Raw genomic sequence first — 24067 nt, forward strand, 5'->3', positions numbered from 1 at the left:
CCCTTAAAGAAGGCTGTACTTTCCTTACAGCTAGGTCCACCCCTCCCCAGATGTTTAACCCTTTCCTCTCCTATGCAGTCAATACTCTCTTCTACTTTTCATTTGAAGAATAATGGCTACAGCTTGTGACATGTTGCAACACTCTGTGAAAAGTGAATGTGCAATATAGGGCCTAATTAAGAGCGGATTGTAGATCAACGATTAAAATCTCTGACATTCAGGGAAACGCTCAGTCAGGCAGAGGCGATTGCACCAGTTAGATGCCTTCGCATCTCACGTGTGCACACGAGCATTGCAGCTGCTGTGCGTTCGCACACAGCACAGAGCTTCAGACGGTGTATGCTGCCGCAGCAGCGAACAGATCTGAATTAGGCCCGTAGTCTGTTCCATCTGCAATTTTTGCACTCTATGGAGTTGCAACAGAATTGACATAATATGAGTTTATGTGCCTGATTCATAGATGAACGCAATGGCGATGTTTGACGCAAGCAGCCAATGTTTTCAGTCTGTGTATGCATCCCAATGGAGACGCAGATGGAATTGGCAGGCAGAGAGTGAGTTTCAGTGTGAGGTAGGCGGGCGGTGGCTAGCCAGACGTATGCATATCATAGTCGTGTCTCAGAGAGCAGTCGAGACTAAAGATGCAGTAGCGCTGATACAGGACGCCATGTTCAGACATTGCGTCTGCCATAGGGCTGGTGCAAGCTTCGATCTTGCAACCAATGGTGCATACAAATACACAGAAACGGCAATAGCATAAAGACACCGACACGGCCATTGCTGCATGCATCTGAATTACGCACTGTAACTTACTAATACAAGTTTTTCAGTTTAGTTTTATTCTTTATAGTATCTTATAGTAGAACCTTTGACTCTATTTGTTTCCATAGCAGTACTGAACACATTGCAGCCGAAGCAGAGCTAAACTCAGGTTGGCCATACAGTAATTACACTTGCTTTGCGTGCACGTAACTAAATGTGGCTATTCGCCTGTATACAGAGTTGTATGCACCTATAGGACTGCACTGCCCCTAGCTGTAAGTTTGGTGTCACAGCCATCAACAATATCAGCTTGTGTGATATATCTATATATTGTAAGCTCTATGGAGCAGGGCCACCTTCCCTCCTGTTCTCACAGCCCACTTCTCTTGCACTTCAATTACAGCTCTAGCCTACTCAGTGACTGTCTATAAACGCATCTCCTCTCGCTCGTAACTGTTCATCTCTTCCAACAGTTGCCGGACCCTAGTAGTACGCCGATTACTCCTTTGCTTCCTTACATCTCAGCTGTAGTGTGTACTGAGCACTGTGGTTTTCAGTTACTGTAATGTTAAATTCTGTGTACCCTGTAGTGTTCTAATGTGTGGGGTATGTACGGAGCTGCAAACCACTTGTAGTGCCTTATAAATAAAATGTAATAGCAATGATCTTAGTATCTCTCTTAGAAGACTGAAACATCAACGTCTACCCTTCAGATGCACTGTATATGTGAGTTAATAAACGGTTTTGTTTGACTAAAACCTGGTGATTGCACTCCTGCTTTGTTAAGGATTATAAGTACCCCTGCTGTGTACCACTGACATCGGTAAAACACCCCAGTGGCAGTGGATTATAAAAGGAGCATGCTAGCCATATCATGGAATACAGCATTCTGTGTATGTATGCTAAGATGTACTAAGCAGTGATAAAAGTGGAGAAGTGAGCCAGTGGAGAAGTTGCCCATGGCAACCTATCAGCTGCTCTGTATACTTTTATAGGATGTAAATTATAAATGTTGCGTCAATGCTGATTGGTTACCAAGAGCAACTTTTCCACTGGCTAATTTCTCCCGGCGGCCAGCATACCGGCGCTGGAATCCCGACCGCCGGCATACCGACAGCTGGGCGAGTGCAAATGAGCCCCTTGTGGACTCGATGCGCTCGCCACACTGCGCTCACCATGCTGCGGTCACGGTGGCCCACTACGCTATCTATTCTCCCTCCAGGGGGGTCGTGGATCCCCAAGAGGGAGAAAAGGTGTCGGTTTGCCGGCTGTCGGGATTCCAGCGCCAGTATACTGTGCGCCGGGATCCCGACAGCTGGCAAACTGAAGACCACCCCATTTACCCATATGCCTTTTTTCCCCACAGAACTCTCAGGGAATCATATCCGGAATGGTTAATCATTACCACAGACAAATGGTTACTAAAAACTTCTGAGTCACATTTTAGGGCCTAGTGCGTGGAATACAATTTCGATGGAGGAGCTTTCCCTGCTAAAGCTACTCTAGCCATCTGTATTTCACAAAATTCTCCAAGTTGGAATGAGGCAGATGTTCTCAGGGGGCGACCGCTTCTCCAAAATTGACCTAGCTCAAGCGTACTTGCAAATGGAAAATGAGGCATCTAAGAAATATTTAACCATCAATACCCACAAAGGTTTATTACCATATTACCGTCTTGTGTTTGGACTATATTCTGCCCCAGCATTATGGCAGAGAGCAATAGATAAGGTCCTACAAGGAATACCAGGTACGCAATGTTACCTGGATGACATAATTGTAACAGGCAAAGATGATGTGGACCATTTAAATAATTTGGAAAGAGTATTAACCCGACTACAGGAATATGGACTCAGAGTAAATAAAGATAAATGTGCATTTTTCCAAGAAAGCATTTCATATTGTGGACATGTGATTGCTAGAGAAGGCCTGCACAAATCAAAATGATAAAATTGAGGCAGTACTACAAGCACCCCAGCCAGAGTCTGTGTCACAACTGGGATCTTACCTGGGCCTAGTTAATTATTATCACAAGTTCTTACCAGACCTCTCCACAGTAATACACCCGCTAAATGCCCTACTACAGAAAAATGCACAATGGAAGTGGACAAAAGACTGTGAGAAAGCATTCTCAAACAAAAAGATTGATTACATCCAATAAAGTCCTTACTCATTTTGATGCAAAACTACCCATCAGGCTGGCGTGTGATAACACTGCTCCAATGCCATACGGTGAAGTATCACATCAACTGAGAGATGGTAGCGAGAAACCAATAGCGTTTGCTTCACGGTCTTTGACAGTGGCAGAGAAGAATTATGCTCAAATTCACCGAGAGGCCTTAAGTTTAGTATGGGGAGTAAAGAAATGTCATCGATTTTTGTATGGGCAAAGGTTTACATTAATTACGGATCATCAACCATTGGTATTCATTTTTAACCCCCACAAGGGAGTCCCAGCCATGACTGCTGCTTGGCTTCAACGTTGGTCATTATTCCTGGGTGCTCATTCATACGACATTGAGTTTAAAGGAACAAAACTACATGGCAACGCTGATGGTTTATCCCATTCTCCCTTGCCCCAAAGTGAGGAGGACAGTGGCGGAAACCCCTTGAAGTGTATCACAATATGTTGATGGAACAGCTACCTATTACCAATTACATGATTAATCATGAAACAAGGAAAGACCCGGTACTATCAAAAGTAATGGACTTAACTCTCAAAGGTTGGCCTAAACATGGCGATGCTCAATATTATGGGTTTTCGGGCAGGAAAGATCAGCTTTCTGTCTGTCAAGGAACGCTATTATGTGGGTCCCGAGTGGTAATACCACCTAAACTGTGAAAAAGAGTTTTGGAAAATTTGCATGAGGGTCACCTAGGCACAGTAAAATCTTGCTAGAAGCTATGTGTGGTGGCCAGGAATCAATGGTCAAATCGAAACTTTGACAAAAAGGTGTGAAGGATGTCAAAGAGTTCAAAATTCAGCACCTTTAGCCCCGTTACACCCCTGGGAATGGCCATCATCTCCATGGCAGCGTGTACATATTGACTTTGCTGGTCCATTCATGGATTGTATGTTTCTTATTGCAGTGGATGCTCATTCAAAATGGCCAGAGGTAATAAAGATGAAATCCACTTCTTCTGAGAAAACAACTGCTGTGCTGCGAAATGGTCTTCTGGAGCAAGTGTGCAGTGACAATGGGCCACAGTTTGTGTCCATGGAATTCAGAAAGTTCATGCAAGACAATGGAATTAATACATTTTACATCAGCTCCATACCATCCAGCCACTAACCGTTTGGCTGAGAGATTTGTCCAAACATTCAAAAAAGCTATCAAGTCCATGCACCATGAACATCTACCTTTGCAACACAAGATTGACAACTTCCTGTTTATATATCGTAGGAAGGAGCACTCCACTACTGGACAGCAGACTGCGGTGCTCTTTATGCAACGGTCTCAGTGGGACTTGATAAAACCGGATGTGAGGCGGAAGGTACATAACAAACAGTTTCAATCTGTTTATCAGAAACCTACTCGGTCCTTCCACATTGGCCTAGAGGTGCTTGTCCGTGATTATAGAGGAGACAAATGGCAACCGGGAATAGTTTCTTCCAAATCTGTCCCTCTGATGTATGTGATTGAAGTTAAAGGAGAATTGTGGCATCGCCACATTGATCAAATAATTGAGGCTGGGAGGCAAACTGACTGTATGTTGACAGCTGGACATAGCCAAGCCAGTGATGTGGAGGGTTTATGTATACCCCTCTGGAACTGCTCCAGAGACTGTTCCTGACAATGTGGAGGAAATGTACCCCTCTGGGTCAGATACAGGGACTGTTCCCAAACCTGCTATGGAGTAACCTGAACATGAGGTTCCCTTAGTAACAACTGATCCTGAACCTTCTAGTGTGATTTTGGTGAAGCAGCCAGTCACTCTGGGAGTTAAACATTGTTATCCAGACAGAGTTCGTAAGGCATCTCAAAGGCTTGATTTATAGCCTTCTGGGGTAACGTATACATTGCATAGTGCCAGAGGCGGAACTACCGCCAGTACAACCAGTGCGTTGCACTGGGGCCCGCCACTGTCCAGGGGCCCAAAGCATGTAATGAGTCAAACTGACTCATTACATGCCGCTGTGTGCTGCGGGCAACCGCTGCCCGCAGCACACAGCCGCCCGGAGAGGAGAGGAGCGCAGCGGACACGGAGGTGGAGGGAGGTGGAGGAGGGAGCCGTAGCAGCGCTTTGTAACTGGTGGAGGCGCTGCTGCTGCTGTCCCTCTGCTTCACTATAGGCTGTCTTCCGCCGCTGTGAAGCGCATCCCAGCATTCACAGCGGCGGAGAACAGCCTATGGTGAAGGACTGGGACAGCAGCAGCAGCGCCTCCACCAATAACAGCGCTGCTGCGGCTCCCTCCTCCACCTCCCTCCTCCTCCTTCTCTCCTGCCCGGGAATCGTGATCTCTGCCAGAAGCTGCACCGAGGAGCCTGAGCCAGCGGAGAGAGTAAGTATAATCCTTTCTTTCTTTCTTTCTTTCTTTTTCTTTCTTTCTTAATGTGTAAAAAGGGGGAATCTGCCTGCCGTAATGTGTAAAAAGTGCACGCTGTCTGCCATAATGTGTAACGAGGGCACGCTGTCTGCCGTTATGTGTAAAAAGGGGACGCTGTCTGCCGTTATGTGTAAAAAGGACACGCTGTCTGCCATTATGTGTAAAAAAGGGCACGCTGTCTGCCATAATGTGTAAAAAGGGCACGCTGTCTGCCGTTATGTGTAAAAAGGGGACGCTGTCTGCTGTTATGTGTAACAAGTGGACGCTGTTTGCCGTTATGTGTAAAAAGGGCACACTGTCTGCCGTAATGTGTAACAAGGGCACGCTGTCTGCCGTAATGTGTAACAAGGGCACGCTGTCTGCCGTAATGTGTAACAAGGGCACGCTGTCTGCCGTTATGTGTAACAAGGGCACGCTGTCTGCCGTTATGTGTAACAAGGGCACGCTGTCTGCCGTTATGTGTAACAAGGGCACGCTGTCTGACGTTATGTGTAACAAGGGCACGTTGTCTGCAGTTATGTGTAACAAGGGCACGCTGTCTGCAGTTATGCGTAACAAGGGCACGCTGTCTGCCGCTATGTGTAACAAGGGCACGCTGTCTGCCACGATGTGTAACAAGGGCACGCTGTCTGCCACGATGTGTAACAAGGGCACGCTGTCTGCCACGATGTGTAACAAGGCACACTGTCTGCCGCAATGTGTAACAAGGGCACGCTGTCTGCCATTATGTGTTACAAGGGCACGCTGTCTGCCATTATGTGTAACAAGGGCATGCTGTCTGCCATTATGTGTAACAAGGGCACGCCGTCTGCCGCTATGTGTAAGAAGGGGACGCTGTCTGCCGTAATGTGTAAATGGGTCTCTACCTGTTGTAGTGGTGCTACTGTGCGGCGTAATTTGAATAATGGAGACTACTGTGCACCATTTTATGAATTGGTATTATTTTGTGGCCACACCCCTTCCCCACGAAGCCACACCCCTATGTATTTTTGCGCACGCCCACAGCGCGCACTGCCCCTGTTTTGCATGCAGGGGTGGGGCTCCAATAGCGTTTCTTGCACACAGTGCTAAAATGTCTCGTTACAGCACTGTTGCTAGGTATCCATTTCTCTGGCCCTGAGCAGGTCCCCCTCACCAGATCCTCTCCAGGGGTGAGGGGGTGGACTTGGATGGGATGAGGGGGGGGGGGGGGCAAAGCATTATGTCGCACCTGGGCCCACCGCTCACTAGTTCCGCCACTGCATAGTGCTAACATTTTTCATGTCTGCATTTATCTAAGTTGGGAGTAGTGTGGTGTATATAGTTCCCATTGCTGTATATGTGTTCTTGTGGAAGGTTACAACGGATCTTATTTTGTGTTTGTATTAGTTGGCGTATGGCGAATCTCTTTCTGTGTTCATTGGTTTCCTGTAGTTCTCCAGTAAAAAAGCATGCAATACTCACTGGGCGGGATTCAAATCTTCTGACCCCCCCTCCCGCTCCCATCGTGCCCGCCGGCAGTATTCAAATGTTGCTGCCGATAGGTGCGATATCAGCATTTCAGCTCACCATCCCCAGGGGTGGTGAGCTGAAATGCACGAAAAGTGACCCGCTTGGACGTCCAAACGGGACTTTTCACGATCGCGCCCATGTCTTTAGTCGGGTTTAGCTGCTTTACATGGCTAAACTCGTCTCTTATGGGTGCGATCAGCGCGATACCGGGGGTCATTAGAATATCGCCTTGCGCAAAGCCGGCCCTAACCAATATGATGCCCTAGGCAAGATTTTGTCTGGTACCCCCTAGCACCGCCACTGGTTCCACCTCTGACTTTATACCCCTTTCCTAGCACCATCACCCTTCACCCATAGCAGTCCTCATTTTGGTGCTGCTACACCCTATATTCAGTGCGCAGCCCAAAATGGGACGTGTTCTTGCTGGGAAGGGGCATGGCGATATTATGCCACACAGTACTGCAACTTTATTCACCTTATATCATGCAATATTGTCACGTTACATCACACAGTAGCACCACGTTACTCCTCACAGTAGTGCCCCTTATTCACATTACACTACACCATATTGCTCTTTATTCACATTAGACCAGAGGTTCCCAAACTGTGTGCCGTGGCTCCCTGGGGTGCCTCGGGACACTTGCAGGGGTGCCCTAGGTTGGTGGTCCAGGACCAATTCAAATTATTCATGGTCAATATAATAGACAAAACCAGTGCTGGTGGCAGCCAGTCATAAAATATGTGGCCAAACAGAAGCAAATCTTGTCCCTCACCACACAACTGACCCTAAGGATGACATATAAACGCGATCTACTTAATGTAATATTTCTTTCTAAATTTCTCAATAAGACATTTTTGGCCTAGGGGTGCCGTGAAAAATGCTTTCATATGCAGATAGAGCCACAGTCACACACAGAATATAAGCATGCCGCATATCATTTTAATCAGCAGAAGCTGATGGTGCCCCTAGGCATACCAAATGCCCTGGGCATTTGCCTATTTGAATCCCGCCCACTGTGTCCTGGTTACATAAAAAAAAACTCTTACTGAAATATAAGTCACAGATTTAACAGAGAGCATTTCCCTAACTAAGAATACCTTTTTCCTCTTATAATTAATAATCTCCTCAGAGGAGTCAGAAGAAGAAGGGGAAGACCTTGCCCTTTTATGTGCTTTCTTCCCTTTAACACTGCAAGCAGCAGAGGACATATTAAATGAATCTGTCGCAGTGACAGAAACTGTGTACTCCATCCTGTGCTGACAGGAAAAATATGATAAGCGGACCCGGCGTGCGCGTAGCCGCAACGTGCATGTGCCCGCGGGTGTGCGCACGCCCAGTCCGTTTTCTAGGCAGGGGGAGTGAATTTCTTTTTATTCACTCCCCTCTGCCTCAACAAAACCTGTGAAGGCTTGCTTCCTGCCCTCCTGCTGTAGCTAGGTGGCAAGCCTTCCCAAAGAACAAAAGAATGAATGCATACACTAACATCTCCAAAGCAGCATGGTGCATGCTTTAAATAAATGTTATCTTCAACACAACTACAGATGTAGCGACGCTCATTATGGCTACATCTGCGGAGGACAACTCTTTTAAAAAGCTCGCCATAGTAGCGAAACCAGTTAGAGAGGACCTGTCATTTCCTATTCCTTGGAATACTTTGGGATACTAAATTTCCTCACTACAGCAGCAGACAGGGAGACTTACAGGCGCAGGATATGCATACATCACCACGAACAGCCGCCAAGTCTGGACAGGCTGAGTCACATGGAACATTTGAAAGCATGCACCTGATCCCCCGCTAACCACAGTTGGGAACCGCAAAGAGACTGCACCAATTATTAGCGGTATTTCCCCAATTTTTGATGCCGGCTGGAGGGAAAGAGTACTGCACATGTAACAGCTGTGTGCTAAATGCTCTCAGACAAATATTAAACTATCTGGATCAACGGCACTAAATCCTCTGCTGTGTGGAAACACGTTAATAATCAGCAATATGCCTAACTGATGTAGTGAACCAGAAACAATTGTGGAACTTTTTTGAATTAATCTTTTTTGACTCTTTTTTTTTTTTTTTTAAACTACCAGGTGTGCCATTATAGAGCATATATTTTACAATAAATGAATGTGATGGTATATATTTAATAAATATCTACTTCTTTTTTTACCTTATAAATAATTGTGTGTTGTGGTTACTTCAGCCATATGAGTATATAAGCGCAGTGATAATTTAACTTTATATTGATTTCATACTAGGCTACAATCTGGTCACATTTTCCTTTTAGTCAGTAACATCATTAGGGCTACACAATGAATTCAATTACAATGTGGGGGTCAGCAGAGAATGTTTACCCCCAGTGAATAGGAGTTGACATCTATCTGTGCTTCTATATCTTAAGCCTGGGAAAACATTTCTTGTTTTTGCTTGCACATAAAATGACATCTTTAATTTCTGATCTCTTCCACTGCTCTACTCAACTGACTTTCCCTCTGCTATGTGATATGGTGTCTATAGATGCATCTCACCAAGCCTTTGATATACTTCGATGCACTGTCAACGCTTTACTTTAAAACGGAGATACACTTCCTACACTGTCTGACTGAGGCCAGCTGGAAATGCATTAAGATGCCTTCCTCACTGTTGTATTGATTATACTTTTAGAAAGTTTTATTTTTTACTGCAAAAAGACAGTTTGTAAATTCTTCTAAGACATTTTAACACATTCTCTACTCTACATCTATTCATAAAGATAGTGAAAGTTTGTACTAATATTTCTAAAACAACAATAACCAATAATAATAATAATCAGTATTTAGCTAACATACAAAGTGCAAGTTAAATGTTTATAATGAAAGCAAAGAGATTATTAATGGACAGAGAAACATTTTTAATCCCTTGTTTTCCATACAAAGTTACATTTTAGTTTAACTTCTAGAATTGAATGTGACCTGGAGACATTATGACCATGATTATTATGGGTTGGGTATGCGTTACCGCCACTGGGGATCAGTGGCGTGCGGTGAGGTCAGTGGATGGTGAGGCACTGCAGCCATAATGTCCGTCGAGTCCCGCCGAAGACTCCTACCGCCGCCAAGCCAATGCCAGCTAAAGCTAATGGCTACTGCCCCATTGTGGGTGGGGTGGGGGGGGGGGGGGGGTACTGTGTCTAGGGGGGCGGTGTGTAGGGTGGAGAATGTGTGTCCCTGAAACCGGGGGGGGGGGGGGAGAGGTAGTAAAGTGGGTAGTGTATGTACCCGCTGGCCTGAAGGGGCACTGTATGTTCAGGAGGACGGGGGTGTTAGTTAGAATGGGTAGTGTACTGTGAGGCATGGAGCACAAGCTCTATACACTCTAGTTGGAAGCAGGAGGCAGGATGGGAGCAGTAGTAGTGGTGGAGAGCAGGAGGCAGGTTGAGAGCAGTAGTAGTGGTGGAGAGCAGGAGGCAGGCTGGAAGTAGTAGTAGTGAGGAGCAGTGGGGGCAGGTTGAGAGCAGTAGTAGTGGTGGAGAGCAGGAGGCAGGCTGGCAGTAGTAGTAGTGAGGAGCAGTGGGGGCAGGTTGGGAGTAGTAGTAGAGAGGAGCAGTGGGGGCACAGTGGGAATTTGTAGTAGTAGTGTGGAGCAGTGGAGGCACAGTGGGAGTAGTAGTAGTGAGGAGCAGTGAGGGCAGAGTGGGAGCATTAGTAGTGAGGAGCAGTGGGGGCACAGTGGGAGTAGTAATAGTGAGAAGCAGTGAGGGCAGGCTGGGAGTAGTAGTAGTAGTGAGGAGCAGTGGGGGCACAGTGGGAGTAGTAATAGTGAGGAGCAGTGGGGGCAGGCTGGGAGTAGTAGTAGTGAGGAGCAGTGAAGGCAGAGTGGGAGCAGTAGTAGTGAGGAGCAGTGGGGACAGGCTGGGAGTAGTAGTAGTGAGGAGCAGTGTAGGCAGGCTGGGAGTAGTAGTAGAGAGGAGCAGTGGGGGCACAGTGGGAGTTGTAGTAGTGAGGAGCAGTGGGGGCACAGTGGGAGTAGTAGTAGTAGTGAGGAGAAGTGGGGGCACAGTGGGAATAGTAGTAGTGAGGAGCAGTGAGGGCAGAGTGGGAGCAGTAGTAGTGAGGAGCAGTGGGAGTAGTAATAGTGAGAAGCAGTGGGGGCAGGCTGGGAGTAGTAGTAGTGAGGAGCAGTGGGGGCACAGTGGGAGTAGTAATAGTGAGGAGCAATGGGGGCAGGCTGGGAGCAGTAGTAGTGAGGGCAGAGTGGGAGCAGTAGTAGTGAGGAGCAGTGGGGACAGGCTGGGAGTAGTAGTAGTGAGGAGCAGTGGCAGGCTGGGAGTAGTAGTAGAGAGGAGCAGTGGGGGCACAGTGGGAGTTGTAGTAGTGAGGAGCAGTGGGGGGCACAGTGGGAGTAGTAGTAGTAGTGAGGAGCAGTGGGGGCACAGTGGGAATAGTAGTAGTGAGGAGCAGTGAGGGCAGAGTGGGAGCAGTAGTAGTGAGGAGCAGTGGGAGTAGTAATAGTGAGAAGCAGTGGGGGCAGGCTGGGAGTAGTAGTAGTGAGGAGCAGTGGGGGCACAGTGGGAGTAGTAATAGTGAGGAGCAGTGGGGGCAGGTTGGGAGTAGTAGTAGTGAGGAGCAGTGAGGGCAGAGTTGGAGCAATAGTAGTGAGGAGCAATGGGGACAGGCTGGGAGTAGTAGTAGTGAGGAGCAGTGGGGGCAGGCTGGGAGTAGTAGCAGTGAGGAGCAGTGGGTGCAGGCTTGGAGTAGTAGTAGTGAGGAGCAGTAGTAGGGATCAGGGGCCCAACTTAGTGTAGTAGCAGGGGGAAGGATGGAAGTAGTTGGGGACATGATTTGAGTAACAGTAGTGCAGAGTAGGGGGCAGGCGGGAAGTAATAGAACGGGGGGCAGGAATAGGAGTAGAGGTGGGAAAAAGTGGACAGGATGGCAGTGGAAGGGACTCGTGAGCATAAGTTAGAAAAGGATCTCACCTTCTCTTTGCAGCTCCTGGCTGCTTCCTTCATGCTCACACAGGACGGACACTCGGACAGTTGATGGGGTCCACTCCTCTGGTAGCTGAGCTCACACTCGTCTATTCCCTGGAGAGCTTGAACACGGAGGCGGATATGGCCTGCGATCAGGTTGGGAAGGTTGGTAGCGCTGCACCTCCGCACCAGCTTTACAGCCTGCATGCCTGGATGCAGCAGTGGCCGCCTCATCACCGCAGCCCCCAGACATTCCCCTGAGCTGGCGCTGTGTGAGACAGTCGGCGGCGGTTGGTTCTAAATCGGAGTGGGAGAAGGGACCTTCTGACATCACTAGGGGAGGAGACACATCACCAGGGGGAGGAGCAACCGCCGAACAGGGTACCCGAAAAGTACCCTCGCGGGCTCACTTCGCTCGCCATGCTTTGGGCTTGGTGGCTCGCTCGCCACCGGGTTACTAAAGGTAATAGTTCATGGTGCGGATAGTAGAGGAACTATCCCGCTGGCCTAGCTCCTCCCCCTTGTGCTGTGGCTCCTCCCCCTGACGTAAAATGTCCCTTAAGGCCTGTACACACTGGCCGATATATCGGCCGTTCTCTTGAACGACCGATATATCGCGGGTCCGTCGACCAGTGTGTTTGGCCGATACGTCTGTGAATTCCGTCATTCACAGACGTATTGTGTCGGCCCCACAGCACAGCTGACGCCCAATATATCTACCAATATATTGGCGTGTCGCTGTGTGTGTACGTACACATGCTCCGGCAGCCGCCCGCCCAGGTCATGACGTCAGTCCCGGATGGATCGTCCAGTGTGTATGCTCAACACACTGCCTGATCCGTCCATAGATATATCTGCCGATCAATTGATCTGCAGATATATCTTCCAGTGTGTACCCACCTATAGGCCACTTGGATCTAGCATCTACCAGTCGGCGGCCCTGGGAGGGGGCAGGACCTCCCATGCAGCTCTGTTCTCCCTGCGGCTTTAAAAGAGGTAATGCTGCTGATTTATACTCCAGCAGGGAATGGCCGAAGGGGAGGGATTCGGCAGCCGCTGATGTAAGCCGGGCGGGGGGGAAGGGGGTTTCGGCAGCCGCTACTGTAAGCCGGACGGGGTGGGGGCGGGGTTCGGCAGTCGCTGATCCGCTGATGTATGATGGGCGGGGGGGTGGGGGGTAAAGCAGCCGCTGATGTAAGACGGATGGACGGACGGACGGACGGGGGGGTTCGGCAAACGGTAGATGCTAGAATCAAGTGGGCTAAGGGACCTTTTCCGTGAGGGGGAGGAGTTACGACGCAAGGGGGAGGAGCTAGGCCAGCGGGATAGTTCCTCTACTATCCACGCCACCAACTATTACCTTTAGTAATTAGGTGGTGAGCGAAGCGGAGCGAGCCACCGTGCCCGAAGCGTGGCGAGCGAAGCGTGGCGAGCGAAGCGAGCCCGCGAGGGTACTTTTCGGGTACCCTGTTCGCCCGTAGCTCCTCCCCCTGGTGGCGTAGCTCCTCCCCTCAATACGTCACAAGGTCCCTTCAGCCCCTCCGATATAGAACCAACCTTCGGCAAACCGCTACTGTGAGACGGACGGGGGGGGAGGGGGGTTCGGCAATCGCTACTGTAAGACGGACGGAGCGGGGAGGGGGGTTCGGCAACCGCTACTGTAAGACGGACGGGGCGGGGAGATGGGTTCGGTGGCCGCAACGGTAAGCCGGGCAAGGGGTTCGGGAGCCGCTGATGTAAGCCAGCCGGACGGAAAAGGGGCGGGGGGATTCGGCAGCCGCACATGTAAGCTGGACGGGGTGTGTGGGTGCTAATACTTTTGGCAGCTGGCACGGGAAGGGGAAGGGGGGAGAATTGGTGCTGCTCAGCTGGACCGGCCCATCTGCATAACAGCCCTGCCCACTGCCCAATTACATCTGTTCTAGTGACAGGGGCGTGCTTTCATATGGGCTGAAAGCACGCCCCTGTCAAAGAGGCACTTCCAGAGATGCCGCTTACAGGGCTATTTTTAATGGGCATTTACTGCCTGATGCTTCGCCCCGGCCCCCCGCTTCCAGCTCTTTTACAACGACAACCGGAGGCACCAAGAGCAGTGCCTCTGATACACATTTCAAACATCTTTACACAAAAAAATGATTTAAATAATATAAAGGCTGAAGCATATACTTATGACACAGTAGCTGTGTCATAAGTATCTTCTTTATATAATTTTAATCATTACTGACAGGGGAGGCACTGCCTTTCCTGACTGCACGTCCCTGCTGGGGATCCCGGCAGTCAGTATACCACTGGGATCCCCAGAGGCGGTATGCCGAATGGAGGGGCGAGCGCAACAAGCCACTAGTAAGCTCACTGTGCTCGCCACGCTGCAGGCTCGGTGGCAAGCTGTGCTCGCCACAGGTTATATTCCCACTCTATGGGTGTCATGGACACCCACGAGTGGGAATAGTCCTTGCTAGTCGACTGTTGGGATTTAAAGGGGGGGGGGGGGGGGCGGGCGGGATGTAGCCGTCGGTAATGTGAAAGATGCTCTCCTGACCGCCGGTCACATAACTACATCCCTGATAAAACAGATAAGGGAATTAGTATAAAATGGTGTACACTCTGCTCTGCAAAAGAAAGAGCACAATTAGGAATTTTCCATTATGCCTAGCGGCTATCGAGATTCATAAAGCACCTTGTCTACCTATAGGTTTAAAGTAGTGATGTGCACCGGACATTTTTCGGGTTTTGTGTTTTTGGTTTTGGATTCGGTTCCGCGGCCGTGTTTTGGATTTGGACGCCTTTTGGCAAAACCTCCCTGAAAATTTTTTGTCGGATTCGGGTGTTTTGGATTCAGGTGTTTTTTTTACAAAAACCCCTCAAAAACAGCTTAAATCATAGAATTTGGGGGTAATTTTGATCCCATAGTATTATTAACCTCAATAACCATAATTTCCACTCATTTCCAGTCTATTCTGAACACCTCACACCTCACAATATTATTTTTAGTCCTAAAATTTGCACCGAGGTCGTTGGATAACTAAACTAAGCGACCCAAGTGGCCGACACAAACACCTGGCCCATCTAGGAGTGGCACTGCAGTGTCAGACAGGATGGCACTTCAAAAAATAGTCCCCAAACAGCACATGATGCAAAGAAAAAAAGAGGTGCACCAAGGTCGCTGGATGGCTAAGCTAAGCGACCCAAGTGGCCGACACAAACACCTGGCCCATCTAGGAGTGGCACTGCAGTGTCAGACAGGATGGCAGATTTAAAAAATAGTCCCCAAACAGCACATGATGCAAAGGAAAATGAAAAAATTATATGCCAATAATATATCAATAGCAATGGCCTACTGTACCGTACTGCTATATATTATATACTGGTGGTCAGCAAAATTATGCACTGTCCTCCTACTATATATACTGCGCACAACTAAAATGCACCACAGGTATGGATGGATAGTATACTTGACGACACAGTGGTAGGTAGAGCAGTGGACTACTGTACCGTACTGCTATATATTATATACTGGTGGTCAACAAAATTATGCACTGTCCTCCTACTATATATACTGCGCACAACTTAAATGCACCACAGGTATGGATGGATAGTGTACTTGATGACACAGAGGTAGGTAGAGCAGTGGCCTACTGTATCGTACTGCTATATATTATATACTGGTGGTCAGCAAAATGATGCACTGTCCTCCTACTATATATACTGCGCACAACTTAAATGCACCACAGGTATGGATGGATAGTATACTTGACGACACAGAGGTAGGTAGAGCAGTGGACTACTGTACCGTACTGCTACATATTATATACTGGTGGTCAGCAAAATTATGCACTGTCCTCCTACTATATATACTGTGCACAACTTAAATGCACCACAGGTATGGATGGACAGTATACTTGACGACACAGAGGTAGGTATAGCAGTGGACTACTGTACCGTACTGCTATATATTATATACTGGTGGTCAGCAAAATTATGCACTGTCCTCCTACTATATATACTGCGCACAACTTAAATGCACCACAGGTATGGATGGATAGTATACTTGATGACACAGAGGTAGGTAGAGCAGTGGACTACTGTACCGTACTGCTATATATTATATACTGGTGGTCAGCAAAATTATGCACTGTCCTCCTACTATAAATATTGCGCACAACTTAAATGCACCACAGGTATGGATGGATAGTATACTTGATGACACAGAGGTAGGTAGAGCAGTGGCCTACTGTACTGTACTGCTATATATAATATACTGGTGATCAGCAAAATGATGCACTGTCCTCCTACTATATATACTGCGCACAACTTAAATGCACCACAGGTATGGATGGATATTATACTTGACGACACAGAGGTAGGTAGAGCAGTGGACTACTGTACCGTACTGCTCTATATTATATACTGGTGGTCAGCAAAATTATGCACTGTCCTCCTACTATATATACTGCACACAACTTAAATGCACCACAGGTATGGATGGACAGTATACTTGACGACACAGAGGTAGGTAGAGCAGTGGACTACTGTACCGTACTGCTATATATTATATACTGGTGGTCAGCAAAATTATGCACTGTCCTCCTACTATATACAGTATACTGCACACAACTAAAATGCACCACAGGTATGGATGCATAGTATACTTGACGACACAGAGGTAGAGCAGTGGACTACTGTACCGTACTGCTATATATATACTGGTGGTTACAGCAAAATACTGCACTAACCTCCTACTATATACTACAATGCAGCACAGATATGGAGCGTTTTTCAGGCAGAGAACGTATAATACTGGTGGTCACTGGTCAGCAAAACTCTGCACTGTCCTCCTACTATACAATATTGGTGGTCCCCAGTCCCCACAATAAAGCACACTGAGCACAGATATTTGCAGCACACGGAGCACAGATATGGAGCGTTTTTCAGGCAGAGAACGTAGATATTTTCAGCTCACTGAGCACAGATATTTGCAGCACACTGAGCACAGATATTTGCAAGCACACTGAGCACAGATATTTGCAAGCACACTGAGCACAGATATTTGCAGCACACTGAGCACAGATATTTGCAGCACACTGAGCACAGATATTTGCAGCACACTGAACACAACTGAGAGAACGCTGCACGTCCTCTCCCTATCATCTCCAATGCACAAGTGAAAATGGCGGCGACGCGCGGCTCCTTATATAGAATACGAATCTCGCGAAAATCCACCAGCGGGATGATGACGTTCGGGCGCGCTCGGGTTAACCGAGCAAGGCGGGAGGATCGGAGTCTGCCTCGGAACCGTGTAAAATGGGTGAAGTTCGGGGGGTGTTCGGATTCCGAGGAACCGAACCCGCTCATCACTAGTTTAAAGACAGAAATCTGGACATACAGTACCTAAAGCACATGGCTTATCAAACAAGACATATAAAAATGGTTGTATTTTAAGATAACAGGATACAATCAGGATCTGTACAATTAGTGCACATGCAAACTTGTATTGCTCATATATTCTTTAGAAGGCAACTGTCATGGCTTGAGGCTCTAGTCCCTGCTGAATGTAGACTGCAGGTGTAATATCATTGTCCAAACAGAGGAGTAGCTGTATCTTGGCAGTATAAAACCAATGTGATAATCTGAGCTCCTGATACCCTGCTACCAGTGTGCAATGCTCAGTTCTTCTCATTTTGCTATGCATGTGCAATCCTGAGAGCCTGACATCTGCTAATCCTGAGTTTCCATGTGCTAATCTCAGGCCAAAGGACTTCGAACCATTGTTAATGTCTTTGTTATTTTTTTTTTACATTGTCAAAGTTTGCATGTTTTTAACTGTAATAAATAATTCTACAGATCTCTAAATCCATTTGGGATTTAATTTTTGACATAAGATTTAAATGAAATCTGCCATTTAGTTACAGTTAACAAATGTTCTCTAATAGCACTGTACATTCTAACATTATATATTCTAGCACTATACATTTAATACTCACCAAGGCTGTAATCATGTTGGTTAATTATCATTTTCATAGATGGTAGAAGATCTTTTCAAGAAGAAGCAATGGTGTGGCTTATAATTCTGCATATAGTATATAGGATATTAGTTTTGTGACTTTCAGAAAAATAATACTATACAAGGGGCTTTAACTTTTGTTTTATTTTGAAATATTTTTCTTACACAAATCTGGTACAGGATACAGAAAAAGAAGAGATAGGAGACCATCAAAAACATATAGCAGATAATGCAAGAAAGAGTTTTTGTAGTCAACCAACATATATCTGCAATCAGTTACATCAGTATGAGACAAACAGAAAGGAGCGAAGTGTCCGGCCGGTATGCTGTTAGCATAGCGACAGTAGGGATCACGACGGTCACAATACAGACGCCGGCATCCCAATGGAGGTACCATACCGGCAAGGTAGGTGATTCCCCCTCTAAGGGGGTACACTACACCCATAGAGAGAGAACAGAACCTGTGCTGAGTGTAGCTCACCACTAAGCCCGCAAGGGGCTTAGTTGCCCTCGCCACCCTGCCGGCAACCCAATGCTCGGGATGCCAATGTCGGGATATTAACATTCGGCATCCCGGGTGGCAGTATTACATACCAAACACATTCGGCCACAGTGGAGATCTATACTAAAAGAAAAGCCTTCCTGCAGCTTCAGGCAGACAATCTTTCTGCAGCCAGAGCTTAGGGCAGCCCTCAACACTGCTCTTCACAGCCAGACACAAAGACTGTGCCAACAAACCTAACAAGATTGTTACAGTCTGAGCTTCTTGCTGTAGCAGATCACCCACACCAATCTCTCCCCCATACTAGAAATCAAAGCAACCAAGATAGGGGATCCTCACAATGCAGTTGGCTCTCCTCTTTAAATAATAGCTATTTATTTAAACTTGATGCAGGTGTAAATAGCTACTATATACATATACACATAGGCGTGCGCAGCACATTTTATTAGGGGGTGCACCGTCGGAGGGGTGTGTCTAGCACCGCCTTTTGGGCGTGTCTAGCACCATCTATTTACGGTCATCATAATATAAAATATCCACCCTTGTTCCAATCCTAATAAAGCAGATACATTGTCAGATGTTGTGGCGCGCACCAAACAAACACCCCTGATGGCACTCACTGCAATTACGCTGCTCCTCCTCAGCCTGGTCTGGCTGCCCCTCTCTTTCCCCTGCAAGATGCAGCAGCTTACTTACAAGTCAGTCACTCACTGACACTAACAGTCGCAGACTAGTACTGCTGCTGCTGGAAAAATGAGTTACGCGTCAATGCTGCTGCCGGACGCCTGCCAGTATTGAATTTGTTTTCTTAAGAGGAACGCTGGCTGCATGCTGCTCCTCATCAGTGTCTGGCGTTGGCATAGCATAGAAGTAGAGAGGTGGGCATGTGACAGGTGGGCGGTGGCATCCTTGATTAACCCAGGCGTCCGGTCAGTAATGCAGTCCTGACAGGGAGCAGCGCAGAGGGGACAGTAATCAGCCTGCTTGGCGATCGCTGCATCAGGCATGTGAGATCGGGGTGCCCGACATTAGGGGGTGCCTGCGCACACCAGGCACCCCCCCCCCCCCTGCGCACACCAATGCATATACAGCAAGTACAGAATTTGATAATCTAAAATAAATAAATTTGAACACATTTAAAAAAAAAAGTAAATAAAAAGATTTATGGTAAGAACTTACCTTTGCTAAATCTATTTCTGCGAGGTACACTGGATACCACAGGGATAACATCGGGGTGTAGAGTAGGATCTTGATCCAAGGCACAGACAGGCTAAAAGCTTTGACTGTGCCCAGGATGCACAGCGCCGCCTCCTCTATAACCCCGCCTCCGTGCACAGGAGCTCAGTTTTGTTAACCAGTCCAATGCAGTAGCAGGTAAAAGAGACGACAACCGGTAGTAGCCACGTACACCACATTCTCACGACAGGAGAAGGTGTCAGCGGCTAATGCCACACAAACCCAAAGAAGTAAAGTGCGTCAGGGTGAGTGCACTGTGGAGCCCAGTGTACCTCGCAGAAAGATTTAACAAAGGTAAGTTCTTACCATAAATCTCCTTTTCTGCAGCGGTGTATACTAGGGTTCCACAGGGATAACATCGGGGATGTCCTAAAGCAGTTCCTCATGGTAGGGGACGCACTGTAGCGGGCACAAGAACCCGGCGTCCAAAGGAGGCATCCTGGGAGGCGGAAGTGTTGAATGCATAGAACCTTATGAACGTGTTCATTAAGGACCACGTAGCCGCCTTGCACAATTGTTCAAGGGTCGCACCGTGGCAGGCCTCCCAAGAAGGTCCAACAGACCGAGTAGAATGGGCTTTGATGGTATCAGGAGCTGGAAGGCCAGCCTGTACATAAGCATGTGCAATTACTATTCTAATCCATCTGGCCAAGATCTGCTTATTAGCAGGCCAGCCACGGTTATGAAAACCAAAAAGAACAAAGAGAATCAGATCCCCTAAGCGAAGCTGTTCTCTTCGCATAAATATGGAGAGCCCGTACCACATCCAAAGACCGCTCTTTGGAGGATAAACCAGGAGAGGTAAAGGCCGGAAGCACAATCTCTTGGTTAAGGTGAAAAGATGACACCACCTTAGGCAGATAACCAGGGCGAGTTCTAAAAACCGCCCAGTCACGGTGAAAAATCAGAAAGGGTGACCGACCGGATAAGGCACCCAAGTCTGAAACCCGTCTAGCAGAGGCAATAGCCAGCAAAAACAAGACCTTAAGAGTAAGCCACTTAAGGTCCACAGACTCAAGAGGTTTGAATGGGGACTCTTGTAGGGCATCCAGAACAACCGACAAATCCCAAGGAGCCACAGGAGGAACATAGGGAGGTTGAATCCATAAAACACCCTGAGTGAAGGTATGAATGTCAGGCAGAGTAGCAAATTTTCTCTTGAAACCACACCGACAAGGCCGAAATATAAACCCTGAGGGAGGCCAGACGGAGGCCCAAGTCCAGGCCCTGTTGCAGAAAAGCCAAAAGTTTGGTACTAAACTTTTATAGTCATGATTGTTAGACGCGCACCAAGCAAAGTAAGAATTCCAGACCCTATGATAAATCTGAGCAAAAGCCGGTTTACGGGACTTCAACATGGTTTAAATGACCGCCTCAGAAAATCCTTTGGCCCTCAGAACTGAAGCTTCAAGAGCCATGCCATCAAAGCCAGCAGGGCCAAATCCTGGTAGACACAAGGGCCCTGAACGAAGAGGTCTGGGCGTTGTGGAAGCAGAAGAGGACGCTCTAATGAGAGACCCTGTAGGTCTGAGAACTAATGCTGTCTGGGCCACGCTGGAGCGATCAGAAGTAGGATTCCTCCTTCTTGCTTGAACTTCCTTATTACCCTGGGCAGGAGTGACACCGGAAAGGAACACGTACGGCAGCCGCAAGTTCCATGGAATTTACCAGTGCGTCCACAAACGCTGCTCGAGGATCCCTTGTCCTTGCTCCGAAGAGTGTGAGTGTGTTGAGACACCATCAGGTCTACGTCTGGTAGGCCCCATTTTTCCACTAGGAGTTGAAAAACTTCTGGATGAAGGCTCCACTCTCCGTCTTGTACGTCCTGATGACTGAGGAAGTCCACTTCCCAGTTTAGGACCCCCGGAATGAACACTGCCGATATGGCTAGCAGATTGCGTTACGCCCATTGAAAAATCCTTGCCATATGGCTTCGAGTGCCACCTTGATGTTTTATGTACCCCACCGTGGTGGCGTTGTCCGACTGTATTTGAACAGGCCTGTTCAGTATCAGATGCTGGGCCAGTTTCAGAGCATTGAACACCCCCCGCAATTCCAGAATGTTTATCGGGAGAAGAGACTCCTCCCTGGTCCACCGACCCTGAAGAGAGTGTTGCTCCAACACTGCACCCCAACCCTTCATACTGGCATCCGTTGTCAGGAGGACCCAGTTGGAGATCCAGAAGGGACGACCCCTGCTCAATTGTTGGTCCTGTAGCCACCAGCTCAGTGACAGACGAACCTCCGGAGACAAGGAGATCTTGTGAGACCTGATCCGGAGAGGCAGGCCGTCCCACTTGGCAAGAATCAGCTTCTGCAGAGGGTGGGAATGAAATTAAGCATACTCTACCATGTCGAAAGCCGACACCATGAGGCCTAGTACTTGCATCGCCGAGTGTATCGACACTCGCAGGCGAGAGAGGAAGCATCGTATCTTGTCCTGAAGGTTCAGGACCTTCTCCTGTGAGAAGAACAACCGCTGGTTGTGTGTGTCCAACAACGTCCCCAGGTGCACCATGCTCTGGGCAGGGACCAGGGGTGATTTCTTCCAGTTGATGAGCCACCCGTGGGCTTGCAGAAACTGGACCGTCAGATCCAGATGACGGAGGAGAACTTTGGGGAATTCGCCAGGATCAGCAAGTCATCCAGAGATGGCAGGATCCTGATACAATGACGGCGGAGCAGGGCCGTCATCACCGCCATGACCTTGGTGAAAATTCGCAGAACCGTGGCCAGTCCAAAAGGTAAGGCCCGGAATTGATAATGGAGGTTGTAAATAGCAAACAGCAGGTATTGCTGATGCAACATGGCAATTGGAATATGTAGGTAAGCATCCTGTATGTCCAGGGATACCATATAGTCCCCTGGCTCCAAAGCCAGAAGAATAGAGCGAAGAGTTTCCACACGAAACTTGAATACCCTCACAAACTTGTTCAAAGACTTAAGGTTGAGAATGGGCCGGGAGGAACCATTCGGTTTCGGGACTGGAAACAGCGTTGAATAGTACCCCCTGCCCCTCTGAGCCAGAGGCACCAGCACTACCACTCCTGTGTCCAGGAGGGTTTGTACCACCAGATGGAGAATTTTTGCCTTTACCTGATCCGAAGGGATGTTTGTCAGGCAAAATTGACGAGGGGGACGTTTCTTGAAGGATACGGCGTATCCGTGAGTGACGACTTCCCATACCCAGGCGTCCGAAGTGGTCTTCAACCATACCTGGGTAAACCGTAGAAGTCGGCCTCCCACCCTGGGATTCCCCATCGAGAGGCCTGCCCCGTCATGCAGCAGGCTTGTCTGTTTTGGAAGCAAGCCCAGGCACGTTTAGGTTTGGGCTTATTGGTTATGGAAGTGCAAGACTGTTTCAGGTACGCCTGACCCTTTGTTTTACCTGGAGGTCGAAAGGAACGAAAGGAGGTACTCTTAACCTTCGGAGCCGAAGGAGCAGTACTAGGTAGACATGCAGTCTTAGCGGAAGCTAAGTCAGCAACAATTTTGCTGAGATCCTCTCCAAAAAGGATGTTCCCCTTAAAAGGGAGCACCTCCAAGGTTTTCTTAGAGTCCAGATCTATAGACCAGGACCGCAACCAGAGAATCCGACGAGCCAGAATGGATGTAGTAGATGCTTTGGCCGTCAGAACACCTGGAGCCGCCTCCTGAATGTAATGAGAGGCTGTAACTGTCAGGCTGCGGATCCTACCTCCGGCGGGTGCTCCCGGGGGTTACCATCCCGCTGGTTGGCGCGGCTGCGGCGGCAGGGAGCTGCTGGCGGCGGGTCCTTCTGGACGGATGTGCAGCTGCCAAGGGCCGGGAGCCGAGGGCCTGGAGAGCCGGGTGCTGTGACGGGGATCACTGCGGTAAGGTCCTCTAGTGGTGACACAGTATAGTGTGTCAGAGACAGAAGCTGGCTAAAGCTGTGTGCTAACTGCTAAGTATATCTCCTGTGCTGGGGGCAGCAATGTTGGAGACCAGAGTATTACCAATGAAGTTCCCAATCTGTGTGCAGCCAATCCTGCGTGTTTTCCGTTACAAAAGGGGGCTGGCCCAGAGGGAGAGTGCCAGTGCTTCATGTTACCTCCTTGTGAAAGGTTCTCCAGCTCTGTGCTTCCAGGTTAGTTCTGATTCCCTAGTCATGGTTGCTCTCATCCATCGGTTACCTAAACGCTGCTGCAGTCCGGCTGGCTAAGTCCGTTGCCACTCGTGGAAGCGCTCAAGGGGTCCAGGTCGTAGAGGAGCTCCAGGTGTTAACGGCGGTTCCCGCAGACGTCTTCATTTCTTAAAAGTCCAAGTTCTTCAGCCTCGTCTTTCAATTACAAACCACAGTCTTCATTTCTTCAAAGTCCAAGTTCTTCAGCCTCGTCTTTTAATCATAAAACACAGTCTTCAGTTCTTCTTTACCGGAGTTCTTCAGCTTCACTCTTCAAGTTATTTAACCATAGACTCTAATTCTTCCAGTTTCTTCAATTGCTCCAATATTCGTGTACAGCCTGATTATTCATTAAAACTACAGTTATCTTCCTACGAAGTCCTCCTTTTCTTTACGCCCTCCGGCCAACGCTAACACTTAGTTTGGCTTCCACCCCATGAG

The 24067-nt window shown here is 48.2% G+C and overlaps 1 protein-coding gene across 1 annotated transcript in view; it reads left to right on the forward strand.

Annotated features, from left to right (window-relative positions):
- Positions 1-8622: 8622 nt before the first annotated feature.
- Positions 8623-24067, forward strand: part of RPL38 (ribosomal protein L38) — a 485012-nt gene continuing 469567 nt past the window's right edge. Inside the window, exon 1 of the mRNA XM_063961175.1 lies at positions 8623-8629. The gene's annotated coding sequence lies outside the window, so the exon portion shown is untranslated. The remainder of the gene's footprint in view (positions 8630-24067) is intronic.

This window comes from Pseudophryne corroboree, chromosome 3 (genome assembly GCF_028390025.1).
Source record: "Pseudophryne corroboree isolate aPseCor3 chromosome 3, aPseCor3.hap2, whole genome shotgun sequence".
In the NCBI taxonomy this organism is placed as follows: Eukaryota; Metazoa; Chordata; class Amphibia; order Anura; family Myobatrachidae; genus Pseudophryne; species Pseudophryne corroboree.